Source organism: Bombina bombina, chromosome 2, assembly GCF_027579735.1.
Source record: "Bombina bombina isolate aBomBom1 chromosome 2, aBomBom1.pri, whole genome shotgun sequence".
Taxonomy (NCBI): Eukaryota; Metazoa; Chordata; class Amphibia; order Anura; family Bombinatoridae; genus Bombina; species Bombina bombina.
The window spans coordinates 437,367,706-437,380,369 of record NC_069500.1 but is presented as its reverse complement, the minus strand read 5'-3'; the positions used below and the strand labels follow the sequence as shown (position 1 = coordinate 437,380,369).

The following is a 12,664-nucleotide window of genomic DNA, read 5'->3' as shown; positions in this document are numbered from 1 at the left end:
TTGTCCAGAAATGCGAACCTTAGGAACCGATGATGTTCCTTGTGGATAGGAATATGTAGATACGCATCCTTTAAATCCACCGTGGCCATGAATTGACCTTCCTGGATGGAAGGAAGAATTGTTCGAATGGTTTCCATTTTGAACGATGGAACCTTGAGAAACTTGTTTAGGATCTTGAGATCTAAGATTGGTCTGAATGTTCCCTCTTTTTTGGGAACTACGAACAGATTGGAGTAGAACCCCATCCCTTGTTCTCCTAATGGAACAGGATGAATCACTCCCATTTTTAACAGGTCTTCTACACAATGTAAGAATGCCTGTTTTTTTATGTGGTCTGAAGACAATTGAGACCTGTGGAACCTCCCCCTTGGGGGAAGCCCCTTGAATTCCAGAAGATAACCTTGGGAGACTATTTCTAGCGCCCAAGGATCCAGAACATCTCTTGCCCAAGCCTGAGCGAAGAGAGAGAGTCTGCCCCCCACCAGATCCGGTCCCGGATCGGGGGCCAACATCTCATGCTGTCTTGGTAGCAGTGGCAGGTTTCTTGGCCTGCTTACCTTTGTTCCAGCCTTGCATTGGCCTCCAGGCTGGCTTGGCTTGAGAAGTATTACCCTCTTGCTTAGAGGACGTAGCACTTGGGGCTGGTCCGTTTCTGCGAAAGGGACGAAAATTAGGTTTATTTTTGGCCTTGAAAGACCTATCCTGAGGAAGGGCGTGGCCCTTGCCCCCAGTGATATCAGAAATAATCTCTTTCAAGTCAGGGCCAAACAGCGTTTTCCCCTTGAAAGGAATGTTAAGCAATTTGTTCTTGGAAGACGCATCCGCTGACCAAGATTTTAGCCAAAGCGCTCTGCGCGCCACAATAGCAAACCCAGAATTTTTCGCCGCTAATCTAGCCAATTGCAAAGTGGCGTCTAGGGTGAAAGAGTTAGCCAATTTGAGAGCATGAATTCTGTCCAAAATCTCCTCATAAGAAGAATCTTTATTGAGCGCTTTTTCTAGTTCATCGAACCAGAAACACGCTGCTGTAGTGACAGGAACAATGCATGAAATTGGTTGTAGAAGGTAACCTTGCTGAACAAACATCTTTTTAAGCAAACCCTCTAATTTTTTATCCATAGGATCTTTGAAAGCACAACTATCTTCTATGGGTATAGTGGTGCGTTTGTTTAGAGTAGAAACCGCCCCCTCGACCTTGGGGACTGTCTGCCATAAGTCCTTTCTGGGGTCGACCATAGGAAACAATTTCTTAAATATAGGGGGAGGGACGAAAGGAATGCCGGGCCTTTCCCATTCTTTATTTAAAATGTCCGCCACCCGCTTGGGTATAGGAAAAGCTTCGGGGGGCCCCGGGACCTCTAGGAACTTGTCCATTTTACATAATTTCTCTGGAATGACCAAATTCTCACAATCATCCAGAGTAGATAACACCTCCTTAAGCAGGGCGCGGAGATGTTCCAATTTAAATTTAAATGTAATCACATCAGGTTCAGCTTGTTGAGAAATTTTCCCTGAATCTGAAATTTCTCCCTCAGACAAAACCTCCCTGGCCCCCTCAGACTGGTGTAGGGGCACTTCAGAACCAATATCATCAGCGTCCTCATGCTCTTCAGTATTTTCTAAAACAGAGCAGTCGCGCTTTCGCTGATAAGTGGGCATTTTGGCTAAAATGTTTTTGATAGAATTATCCATTACAGCCGTTAATGGTTGCATAGTAAGGAGTATTGGCGCACTAGATGTACTAGGGGCCTCCTGTGTGGGCAAGACTGGTGTAGACGAAGGAGGGGATGATGCAGTACCATGCTTACTCCCTTCACTTGAGGAATCATCTTGGGCATCATTTTCTCTAAATTTTGTGTCACATAAATCACATCTATTTAAATGAGAAGGAACCTTGGCTTCCCCACATACAGAACACAGTCTATCTGGTAGTTCAGACATGTTAAACAGGCATAAACTTGATAACAAAGTACAAAAAACGTTTTAAAATAAAACCGTTACTGTCACTTTAAATTTTAAACTGAACACACTTTATTACTGCAAATGTGAAAAAGTATGAAGGAATTGTTCAAAATTCACCAAAATTTCACCACAGTGTCTTAAAGCCTTAAAAGTATTGCACACCAAATTTGAAAGCTTTAACCCTTAAAATAACGGAACCGGAGCCGTTTTTATATTTAACCCCTTTACAGTCCCTGGTATCTGCTTTGCTGAGACCCAACCAAGCCCAAAGGGGAATACGATACCAAATGACGCCTTCAGAAAGTCTTTTCTATGTATCAGAGCTCCTCACACATGCATCTGCATGTCATGCTTCCCAAAAACAAGTGCGCAATAGAGGCGCGAAAATGAGGCTCTGCCTATGATTAGGGAAAGCCCCTAGAGAATAAGGTGTCCAATACAGTGCCTGCCGGTTATTTTACATAATTCCCAAGAATAAAATAATTCCTCAAAGCTATGAAGTATAAAATATGCTTATATATCAATCGTTTTAGCCCAGAAAATGTCTACAGTCTTAAAAGCCCTTGTGAAGCCCTTTTTTTCTTTATGTAATAAAAATGGCTTACCGGATCCCATAGGGAAAATGACAGCTTCCAGCATTACATCGTCTTGTTAGAAATGTGTCATACCTCAAGCAGCAAAAGTCTGCTCACTGTTTCCCCCAACTGAAGTTAATTCCTCTCAACAGTCCTGTGTGGAAACAGCCATCGATTTTAGTAACGGTTGCTAAAATCATTTTCCTCTTACAAACAGAAATCTTCATCTCTTTTCTGTTTCAGAGTAAATAGTACATACCAGCACTATTTTAAAATAACAAACTCTTGATTGAATAATAAAAACTACAGTTAAACACCAAAAAACTCTAAGCCATCTCCGTGGAGATGTTGCCTGTACAACGGCAAAGAGAATGACTGGGGAAGGCGGAGCCTAGGAGGGATCATGTGACCAGCTTTGCTGGGCTCTTTGCCATTTCCTGTTGGGGAAGAGAATATCCCACAAGTAAGGATGACGCCGTGGACCGGACACACCTATGTTGGAGAAAACATAATTTATGTAAGAACTTACCTGATAAATTCATTTCTTTCATATTAGCAAGAGTCCATGAGCTAGTGACGTATGGGATATACATTCCTACCAGGAGGGGCAAAGTTTCCCAAACCTCAAAATGCCTATAAATACACCCCTCACCACACCCACAATTCAGTTTAACGAATAGCCAAGAAGTGGGGTGATAAAAAAGTGCGAAAGCATATAAAATAAGGAATTGGAATAATTGTGCTTTATACAAAATCATAACCACCACAAAAAAAGGGCGGGCCTCATGGACTCTTGCTAATATGAAAGAAATGAATTTATCAGGTAAGTTCTTACATAAATTATGTTTTCTTTCATGTAATTAGCAAGAGTCCATGAGCTAGTGACGTATGGGATAATGACTACCCAAGATGTGGATCTTTCCACACAAGAGTCACTAGAGAGGGAGGGATAAAATAAAGACAGCCAATTCCTGCTGAAAATAATCCACACCCAAAATAAAGTTTAACGAAAAACATAAGCAGAAGATTCAAACTGAAACCGTTGCCTGAAGTACTTTTCTACCAAAAACTGCTTCAGAAGAAGAAAATACATCAAAATGGTAGAATTTAGTAAAAGTATGCAAAGAGGACCAAGTTGCTGCTTTGCAGATCTGGTCAACCGAAGCTTCATTCCTAAACGCCCAGGAAGTAGATACTGACCTAGTAGAATGAGCTGTAATTCTCTGAGGCGGAATTTTACCCGACTCAACATAGGCAAGATGAATTAAAGATTTCAACCAAGATGCCAAAGAAATGGCAGAAGCTTTCTGGCCTTTCCTAGAACCGGAAAAGATAACAAATAGACTAGAAGTCTTACGAAAAGATTTCGTAGCTTCAACATAATATTTCAAAGCTCTAACAACATCCAAAGAATGCAACGATTTCTCCTTAGAATTCTTAGGATTAGGACATAATGAAGGAACCACAATTTCTCTACTAATGTTGTTGGAATTCACAACTTTAGGTAAAAATTCAAAAGAAGTTCGCAACACCGCCTTATCCTGATGAAAAATCAGAAAAGGAGACTCACAAGAAAGAGCAGATAATTCAGAAACTCTTCTAGCAGAAGAGATGGCCAAAAGGAACAAAACTTTCCAAGAAAGTAATTTAATGTCCAAAGAATGCATAGGTTCAAACGGAGGAGCTTGAAGAGCTCCCAGAACCAAATTCAAACTCCAAGGAGGAGAAATTGACTTAATGACAGGTTTTATACGAACCAAAGCTTGTACAAAACAATGAATATCAGGAAGAATAGCAATCTTTCTGTGAAAAAGAACAGAAAGAGCAGAGATTTGTCCTTTCAAAGAACTTGCGGACAAACCCTTATCTAAACCATCCTGAAAAAACTGTAAAATTCTCGGTATTCTAAAAGAATGCCAAGAAAAATGATGAGAAAGACACCAAGAAATATACGTCTTCCAGACTCTATAATATATCTCTCGAGATACAGATTTACGAGCCTGTAACATAGTATTAATCACGGAGTCAGAGAAACCTCTTTGACCAAGAATCAAGCGTTCAATCTCCATACCTTTAAATTTAAGGATTTCAGATCCTGATGGAAAAAAGGGCCTTGTGACAGAAGGTCTGGTCTTAACGGAAGAGTCCACGGTTGGCAAGAGGCCATCTGGACAAGATCCGCATACCAAAACCTGTGAGGCCATGCCGGAGCTACCAGCAGAACAAACGAGCATTCCTTCAGAATCTTGGAGATTACTCTTGGAAGAAGAACTAGAGGCGGAAAGATATAGGCAGGATGATACTTCCAAGGAAGTGATAATGCATCCACTGCCTCCGCCTGAGGATCCCGGGATCTGGACAGATACCTGGGAAGTTTCTTGTTTAGATGGGACGCCATCAGATCTATTTCTGGAAGTTCCCACATTTGAACAATCTGAAGAAATACCTCTGGGTGAAGAGACCATTCGCCCGGATGCAACGTTTGGCGACTGAGATAATCCGCTTCCCAATTGTGTACACCTGGGATATGAACCGCAGAGATTAGACAGGAGCTGGATTCCGCCCAAACCAAGATTCGAGATACTTCTTTCATAGCCAGAGGACTGTGAGTCCCTCCTTGATGATTGATGTATGCCACAGTTGTGACATTGTCTGTCTGAAAACAAATGAACGATTCTCTCTTCAGAAGAGGCCAAAACTGAAGAGCTCTGAAAATTGCACGGAGTTCCAAAATATTGATCGGTAATCTCACCTCCTGAAATTCCCAAACTCCTTGTGCCGTCAGAGATCCCCACACAGCTCCCCAACCTGTGAGACTTGCATCTGTTGAAATTACAGTCCAGGTCGGAAGCACAAAAGAAGCCCCCTGAATTAAACGATGGTGATCTGTCCACCATGTTAGAGAGTGTCGAACAATCGGTTTTAAAGATATTAATTGAGATATCTTCGTGTAATCCTTGCACCATTGCTTCAGCATACAGAGCTGAAGAGGTCGCATGTGAAAACGAGCAAAGGGGATCGCGTCCGATGCAGCAGTCATAAGACCTAGAATTTCCATGCATAAGGCTACCGAAGGGAATGATTGTGACTGAAGGTTTCGACAAGCTGTAATCAACTTTAGACGTCTCTTGTCTGTTAAAGACAGAGTCATGGACACTGAATCCATCTGGAAACCCAGAAAGGTTACCCTTGTCTGAGGAATCAAAGAACTTTTTGGTAAATTGATCCTCCAACCATGATCTTGAAGAAACAACACAAGTCGATTCGTATGAGATTCTGCTAAATGTAAAGACTGAGCAAGTACCAAGATATCGTCCAAATAAGGAAATACCACAATACCCTGTTCTCTGATTACAGACAGCAGGGCACCGAGAACCTTTGTAAAAATTCTTGGAGCTGTAGCTAGGCCAAACGGCAGAGCCACAAATTGGTAATGCTTGTCCAGAAACGAGAATCTCAGGAACTGATAATGATCTGGATGAATCGGAATATGCAGATATGCATCCTGTAAATCTATCGTGGACATATAATTCCCTTGCTGAACAAAAGGTAAGATAGTCCTTACAGTTACCATCTTGAACGTTGGTATCCTTACATAACGATTCAATATTTTTAGATCCAGAACTGGTCTGAAAGAATTCTCCTTCTTTGGTACAATGAAGAGATTTGAATAAAACCCCATCCCCTGTTCCGGAACTGGAACTGGCATAATTACTCCAGTCAACTCTAGATCTGAAACACATTTCAGAAATGCTTGAGCTTTTACTGGATTTACTGGGACACGGGAAAGAAAAAATCTCTTTGCAGGAGGTCTCAACTTGAAACCAATTCTGTACCCTTCTGAAACAATGCTCTGAATCCAAAGATTGTGAACAGAATTGATCCAAATTTCCTTGAAAAAACGTAACCTGCCCCCTACCAGCTGAGCTGGAATGAGGGCCGCACCTTCATGTGGACTTAGAAGCAGGCTTTGCCTTTCTAGCAGGCTTGGATTTATTCCAGACTGGAGATGGTCTCCAAACTGAAACTGCTCCTGAGGATGAAGGATTCAGGCTTTTGTTCTTTGTTGAAACGAAAGGAACGAAAACGATTATTAGCCCTGTTTTTACCTTTAGATTTTTTATCCTGTGGTAAAAAAGTTCCTTTCCCACCAGTAACAGTTGAAATAATGGAATCCAACTGAGAACCAAATAATTTGTTACCCTGGAAAGAAATGGAAAGTAAAGTTGATTTAGAAGCCATATCAGCATTCCAAGTTTTAAGCCATAAAGCTCTTCTAGCTAAAATAGCTAGAGACATAAACCTGACATCAACTCTGATAATATCAAAAATGGCATCACAGACAAAATTATTAGCATGCTGAAGAAGAATAATAATATCATGAGAATCACGATGTGTTACTTGTTGCGCTAAAGTTTCCAACCAAAAAGTTGAAGCTGCAGCAACATCAGCCAAAGATATAGCAGGTCTAAGAAGATTACCTGAACACAGATAAGCTTTTCTTAGAAAGGACTCAATTTTCCTATCTAGAGGATCCTTAAACGAAGTACCATCTGACGTAGGAATAGTAGTACGTTTAGCAAGGGTAGAAATAGCCCCATCAACTTTAGGGATCTTGTCCCAAAATTCTAATCTGTCAGACGGCACAGGATATAATTGCTTAAAACGTTTAGAAGGAGTAAATGAATTACCCAAATTATCCCATTCTTTGGAAATTACTGCAGAAATAGCATTAGGAACAGGAAAAACTTCTGGAATAACCACAGGAGCTTTAAATACCTTATCTAAACGTTTAGAATTAGTATCAAGAGGACCAGAATCCTCTATTTCTAAAGCAATTAGAACTTCTTTAAGTAAAGAACGAATAAATTCCATTTTAAATAAATATGAAGATTTATCAGCATCAACCTCAGAGACAGAATCCTCTGAACCAGAGGAGTCATCAGAATCAGAATGATGATGTTCATTTAAAAATTCATCTGTAGGGAGAGAAGTTTTAAAAGATTTTTTACGTTTACTAGAAGGAGAAATAACAGACATAGCCTTCTTTATGGATTCAGAAACAAAATCTCTTATATTATCAGGAACATTCTGCACCTTAGATGTTGAGGGAACTGCAACAGGCAATGGTACTTTACTAAAGGAAATATTATCTGCTTTAACAAGTTTGTCATGACAATCAATACAAACAACAGCTGGAGAAATAGCTACCAAAAGTTTACAGCAGACACACTTAGCTTTGGTAGATTCAGCACTTGACAGCGATTTTCCTGTAGTATCTTCTGGCTCAGATGCAACGTGAGACATCTTGCAATATGTAAGAGAAAAAACAACATATAAAGCAAAATTGATCAAATTCCTTAAATGACAGTTTCAGGAATGGGAAAGAATGCCAAAGAACAAGCTTCTAGCAACCAGAAGCAATAAAAAATGAGACTTAAATAATGTGGAGACAAAAGTGACGCCCATATTTTTTCGCGCCAAATAAGACGCCCACATTATTTGGCGCCTAAATGCTTTTTTGGCGCCAAAAATGACGCCACATCCGGAACGCCGACATTTTTGGCGCGAAATAACGTCAAAGAATGACGCAACTTCCGGCGACACGTATGACGCCGGAAACGGAAATAGAATTTTTGCGCCAAAAAAGTCCGCGCCAAGAATGACGCAATAAAATGAAGCATTTTCAGCCCCCGCGAACCTAACAGCCCACAGGGAAAAAGTCAAATTTTAAGGTAAGAAAAAATGGTCAAATCAAAATGCATTATCCCAAATATGAAACTGACTGTCTGAAAATAAGGAAAGTTGAACATTCTGAGTCAAGGCAAATAAATGTTTGAATACATATATTTAGAACTTTATAAACAAAGTGCCCAACCATAGCTTGGAGTGTCACAGAAAATAAGACTTACTTACCCCAGGACACTCATCTACATGTAGCAGATAGCCAAACCAGTACTGAAACGAGAATCAGCAGAGGTAATGGTATATATAAGAGTATATCGTCGATCTGCAAAGGGAGGTAAGAGATGAATCTCTACGACCGATAACAGAGAACCTATGAAATAGACCCCTTAGAAGGAGATCACTGCATTCAAATAGGCAATACTCTCCTCACATCCCTCTGACATTCACTGCACGCTGAGAGGAAAACCGGGCTCCAACTTGCTGCGGAGCGCATATCAACGTAGAATCTAGCACAAACTTACTTCACCACCTCCATCGGAGGCAAAGTTTGTAAAACTGAATTGTGGGTGTGGTGAGGGGTGTATTTATAGGCATTTTGAGGTTTGGGAAACTTTGCCCCTCCTGGTAGGAATGTATATCCCATACGTCACTAGCTCATGGACTCTTGCTAATTACATGAAAGAAATATTCTCAAAGCTCTAAGCGCAATTAATCCCTCCCACCTCTTTACTTTTCTAGTCTTTTATTTGCCTGCATAGAAGGAAGGTGAAGAATTGAGGTGCTCCAGATTCTTTGTTGAGAGGGGTCCTCAGACCGATTTGAGGCCCATATTCCACACAGCAGCTACTGAGAGACAGAGGGGATATTGGAGTATTGGGTAGTGATAAAATAACTAAGTGAGTTAGACAGGTGTTATAGGGACCGGTCACCTAGCCTCCTCCTGTTTTGTAATCAATATACTCCTTAGATAGATCCTCAGCTGTAACGTACACAGCACTGGATGGGCTCTATACCGGAAACAGTATTTTCTGCAGCCACTACGTACAGTACATTGGGTGCATTTGAAGTGCAGCCACTTCTTGAACTCACATAGCCCACAGGCTATTAGCAGGTACACTAATTTTGTAGTCAATAATAGCCAGGGGACATACACATATAACAGCCAAATTCTACCTTTATTACATAGACATTGTTTTCTTTGTCTGGTAATTATGGAAACTTCATTATGTGGTAATAGCGGCTATTTCTATTCAGCTAATTAACCTGGGACATTTGTCTCAATGCAACCGTATACTCTGTTATATAAATATTAATAGGGATTTAACTATTTGCCAGTGCAAGGGGGATTCTCTTTGTGTATTGTATGTTTTTTTGTGCACTGAATTAGTACAGCAGTCACAGTTAGTAACTGGGCTATTTACCTTTCTCTTTTGAAATTCCTCAACTGCTCCATTGTTGCTGAGTGCAACTGCAATTTTTCAAATGTCTCATTACTTAAGGGTAAAATATTTTTATAAAGTATTTTGCTGGGCTACATTTTAATGCAGTGCATTATTATTATTTACTTTAACACAAGGTGGTTTTCCCTTTAAGGACTACTAAAGTCAAAATTAAACACAATTTTACACAACTGGGCATGTGCAATATTCACATAATATATGCATTATATATATATATATATATATATATATATATATATATATATATAGAATATATATGCATTTTATGATTAGCTTATGGCTATCTATTGATACGATGGGAAGGAAAATAAAAAAAATCTACTATTCATGTGAAATTCAAACTAAGTGCTTATGCATTGTCTATTTATTATGCATTTGTTAAAAATGTGGTTAAGATTATGCTATTCTGTTTTGCTTTAATACTTTTAGCCCAAGCTTGTCTGTTTCACATGTCTCAGACTTTATTTTATAAGGTCCCAGTTATATTGTTTCCCAAACATTTTATTTACTGTTGTTACATGTATGTACAGTAAAAAAAATATAATATGGATCTCATGAGGCATTTCTAACAGTCTAATTCTTCTACTGCCTCTAAAGGAACTTGTCCTCCCTCTGTTTCTTCAATAAAAGGAAGTTCTTCAGATTTTGCTCCAAGAATTAAAGGTTTGTGCTCTCTGTAGTTGTGATGGCTATGCCCCCTCCAAGTATGCACAATTTTATTTTCTATTTTACAGGATTTAAAGGTTTGTGCGCTCTGCAGCAGTGGCTGCTATGCCTCAACCAAGTATGTGCAAAAGTTCTAAGTCTGAAAGTCAACCTAAAGTTACATTATCAGGTTATTCTGCACAATCAGAGACCAGAACACATTAGGATGCCCTTAAAGTTTTCAGACTCAGGTTGTTTTTTCTTAAGGTGAGTTTTTTTATGATGATCAGGCGTTGTTGATTTTTAATGATCAGGACACAGAATCTACCTCTATGATGTTTGTGCTTGAACATCTTAGTTCTTTGTTCGGAGAGGCACTATGTACTTTAGGAATCAAAAAAATCTGCGGAAAACCTTCCAAACAACTTGATATTATTTTTTAAACCTTCTGCTAAGTCACAAGAGTATTTTTCCCTGTTTCTGAGGCTCTTTTTAAAATAAAGCCTGGTCTTTTCTCTTAATTCATCCTCTAAATTTAATAAGGTGTTTCCTTTTCTGGCTTCTAATGTAGAGCTTTGGGAAATGTTTCCAGTGGTGGATGTTGCTATTCACTGAAGCAAAACGCAATGCTATTCCAGATAGTACATTCAGGAACTATATGATATGAAATTAGTAACCATGCACTGAAAGACCTTTTTCAGCAAGCATTGTTTCTGTAGCAGTCGGATATCCAACCACGCCCCAAGTGGGGTGCTATTAACAGTAAAAGCTGACTCAAGGACCAAGCCATAGGTACCCCAAATATACTAAATAAACTAAATTAGGCAAGACTGAGGTGTAAGCGGTAAATTCTTTGAAACATATATAACATAAGTTATCACTCTCTACTCCTGGAATTAACCATGAACTAATCTGTTCTGATCTTAGTACTTTTGGATTAACAGACAAACTACTAATGAACTGATACTAGTAATCCATTTGCCTTTAACTTTTTGTTCTGAAAAAACTTTTTGTTCTGAACCATCGATTGTATATAAATGCATATAGTATTGTGATGTATATATTGTTTTTAATTTAACATATTAAAAGCTGCTTTTCTTTAGCACACACTCTAGTTGGATTGGCAGTTGTGTTTGCTCTTTGGTGTTACAATTTGATCAAATCTCAGAAGACTCTGTGGATGATCAAAGTAACAGTTAGTTTGTTCAGAAATACACTAAAATTTCCATTCCATCTGTAGCTCAATGAATGGAAATGTTAGGTCTGATGATTGCAGCATCAAGTGTTCTTCCTTTTGCATGATTTCATAAGACCACTTCTACTTTGCATTCTTCAACAATGGTGCAAAAAGTTTCACTCAACTAGCTCACAGAATCCTATGACATTCTTCAGTAAAGCAATCTCTGTCCTGTTGGATAGTTTTCCAAACTATTTTACTGTGGGAGTCTTTTATTCCACCAACTTGGAATATAATGTCTGCAGACGCCATTTTCTTGGATTGGGGATCAGTCTGAGGGTCTAGGAGAGAACAGGGAGTTTGATTTCCTCAGCAGGCAAGATTACCAATATTTATCTTGGACGTGCAATCTTTAGGTCCCTTTAGAGTTCTTCTTTTCTGATAGGAGAAACTTATCCTAGTTTTCATTCAAACATTGTTCATCAAGGGTGAACTTGCAGTACATTAGGTTTTTGATTGGTCACAGAAAAATGCTCTATTTTTCCCATCACAGGAAGGAAATCTGGGAAGCAGTATTCCTTAGTAGGCAATCCCATTCACATGTAGTTTTCTACTAGAGGGTGGAACAATGAGGTCTTCCAGACAAAGACCTGATGACTTCTGCTTCCAAGAGTCATAATTCGAATGGAATAGAGCATTCTAAACAAATCTGACTGCTCCAGTCATGCACCGCAGAACTTGGCTTTAGAATCTGATACTGATGTTAAGCTTTCTCCAATCATCAAGATCTCAAGTCTCACCTTGGTGGATTAGATATTGAATATCTATTTTACGTTTATTTGATGTTGTATCCTTATTTCAAACCATAAAGCCTGTTACAATTAAAATGTCTTAAATTATTTGGAAAGTTATTTATTTCCTTCTATGAAAACAAGAGTTTTAGCATTCTTTTTAAATTCTAAGAATTATTCTTTGTGCAAATCGGCTCGAATAATGACTTATCTGCTAACTCTTTTAAGAGTCATATTTCGGCTTTCTTAATTTCATACCACAGGGAAATAGCTATATATCTTTACATTTAGGCTATGTTCAGGCTTAGTCAGGATATATCCAGTGTCTAAACCAATTTCTCCTTTTTGGAACATAATTTTTTATTT

The 12,664-nt window shown here is 39.1% G+C and overlaps 1 protein-coding gene across 1 annotated transcript in view; it reads right to left on the bottom strand.

Annotated features, from left to right (window-relative positions):
- CIT (citron rho-interacting serine/threonine kinase) overlaps positions 1-12,664 on the bottom strand; it is an 839,833-nt gene that overhangs the window by 410,800 nt on the left and 416,369 nt on the right. The gene's annotated exons all lie outside the window — the stretch shown is intronic.